This window comes from Pundamilia nyererei, unplaced genomic scaffold (genome assembly GCF_000239375.1).
Source record: "Pundamilia nyererei isolate P.nyererei 1_Seehausen unplaced genomic scaffold, PunNye1.0 scaffold00014, whole genome shotgun sequence".
Lineage (NCBI taxonomy): Eukaryota > Metazoa > Chordata > Actinopteri > Cichliformes > Cichlidae > Pundamilia > Pundamilia nyererei.
The window spans coordinates 5,833,874-5,836,802 of NW_005187415.1; positions in this window are offsets into that span (position 1 = coordinate 5,833,874).

Sequence of the window (2,929 nt, forward strand, 5' to 3'; positions counted from 1 at the left end):
GGATAAGCGGAAGCGAATGGATGGATATAGATATATATAGATATATATCATAACTGTGATAGCCAGTCATTAAAATTTTAAAACTTGTGTATACTTTGAAGTCTGAACGTTCAACACAAGCTGAAATAGAGAGTGGCTGCAGCTTGTAGCTATGTCAGCTTGTGAAATCACCTGTGTGAAATCTGAAATGCCCATGGTGTTGATTTAAAATAAATGTGCTCTGACACAATCATAGGTGTCGCTTGCTACTGAAAACAAAAAGTGAAGCCGGTCGGCGCTATGGGCTTGAACCATTTGTTAATTGGGGGGGTGGGGGCAATATATTCAGTTTTAACTGTAGCTAGGCTCAAAGTGTTAATGCTATCTTTATTCAATAAACACAATTGTCATTGTCATATGAAAAACTAGGGTGGCACTAGGGGTGGCAAGAGATCATTTTAGGGTCGCACATGCCACCACATGCTATCGTGTCATGTTATCGTGGTCATATGATTGCTTAAAGCAGTGGTCTCCAACCTTTTTTGCGCCACGGACCGGTTTATGCCCGACAATATTTTCATGGACCGGCCTTTAAGGTGTCGCGGATAAATACAACAAAATAAAACTAGTACCGGTACCGAAAAAAAGAAGATTTCATAACACACGTGAAAACGATAACAAAATAACGCTGAAAACCGATAAAAACCCTGAAAACCATTCACACCTGAGCCTCAACTCTCGCGGCCCGGTACCAAACGACTCACGGACCGGTACCGGTCCGAGGCCCGGGGGTTGGGGACCGCTAGCTTAAAGCACCAAGCAACATGTGATTTGTAGCTTGCTCGTGTTGCCCACTTGACGGCGCCAGTGGACAACAGAAATCTCCTTCCAGTCATTAAAATTGATTTTCAAGTGTATTTTGAAGCCAATTTAGTGGGTTTTTCAGTGCTGAATTTGAAAAAAACAAAACAACAACAACTCAAAAATACACATTTATGATTGCATGCTTTAATCTCATCTTTGTTTTCAGTGTTTTCCTTTCTGATCATTCTTGTATTGCTGAAAGTATTCTGCGGTGTCAGTCTGTACGAATATGCAAGCAAGGAAACTATACAGGTCTGTCACTGCCACAAATGTGCTTCATGTAAAACTCATATAGTGCGTTGAAATAGGTCAGTTCACACAGACTGAGAAGCAAACACTTACACACACAAATACACAGCTCTCAAGAGTCAGGACAGTAATTACATGTCTAAATCTGACAGAGCGTCCAACCGCCACTGTCTGGCTGCCTGCCAGTGTGTGTGTGTGTGTGTGTGTGTATTACTTATGTTCTGAGGACATAACTCTGTTTGCAATGTCACACTTGCCTCTCTTTTGTGGACAAAAAGCAAGTCCCCATCAAAACAATTACAGTTTTAGTATGAACAATTAGCTTGAAGTGAGGGAAAGGGTTGGAGAGTTTATCATTGAGGTAAGTTTAGGAAAGCAGAGATGATAACCATAGACACAGTAGTGAAATGAATGGTAGTCAATGCAGTGTGTGTGTGTGTGTGTGTGTGGTTGTGTGTCCGTCTTTGGTGGAGACAGAGACAGGCTGGCTGGAATCTGCTGAGGGAGGACCTATGCTGAGGGTGTCACTGCATTCAAGAACACATTTATATATACACACAAGTGCTGAGCAGTGCCACATCACCCACCACATTGCTATGTCCACTTTGCACACACTAACACACATGTCACTTACACCCTCGTTTCCAGGTTCACTGAACCGGTTTCATATTATTCTGACTGTAACTGAAATTTTGATGACTTTTGTTTTCGCTGATGTCATTAATGTGTCACATTTGGGGGTGGGGGGTGGGGTTAAATCTGAAATAGCTCCATAACAATTGGATACATTGTAAAACACTTCAGTTTCCCTCACCATGATCTCAGAGAACATTGAGCCCTTTTAGTGTGGCCCTGCTATTTCATGTGATAGACTCAAGTGTCATAAAACCAAAAAGAAGATGGACAAAAACCAAAACAACAACAAGAACATAAGAAATGCATGTGGACACAGAAATGATAAAGGAACAAGAGGGAGATTTAAAAAGCAACCATTTGAAATATGGTTATGGTATTTGAAATACCAAGATGCTAACTGGGTCCATCCCCCTTCTTCTAACCCGCTTTGATCTGGCTGTTGGATGGCAGCGGTTTGCCCATGTGGATCCCCTCCATTTGTCTAAACTCTTTACTTTCATATTTCTCATAGATCTCAGGCTTCAGCTGGAAACCCTTCATCAAGGAAATAAAAAGTATGGTGGCGCTTCTCTCACGGTGTGACATGAACATCTCTGTTAATGCCAGAAGCACTGTACATGGGCTCGCGACAATAGTTTTTTTGTGCTTGAAGATTCCCTTCACTGTATTTCTCTTGTTCAGAGGCAAAGCCAAGAACCACAACTAGCCAGCCCCTCATGACTGCAGGAACAGATGACCAGTTTATGAGGAACTGAAATACAATGATGTCTGGCTGTTTCAGGTTATAATGCTCTTGTTATGTCATCCACCCATGTCAGCTTGATCTCCTCTGCATAGCAGAAGTTCTCAACTTTCTTAACTCTCAGTAAATCCTGATGCAGAGGAGATCAAAGGACGACTTTATTCTGCCCTGGCCCAACCCTGGAACAAAACTGGAGGGGTGCTCGAGGGCACACGCCTGGTTGCTCGACTAAAGACTAAAGACACACAACACGAAGAGCGGCAGTAAGGCCCGAGTGAACTAAGTCGAGACCAAAAAGAACAATGGAGGGAGCTAAAAATACAGAAAACTACACAAGGAACTAACCGTCAAAATTAAAGCAGGAACCAAAGCAAAAGAGGGAGCAGGAATAAACTCACAGATAGCAATGACACGCAGAGAATGAGAACACGCAGGAGGCACGTGAAATAAGAGAACAAG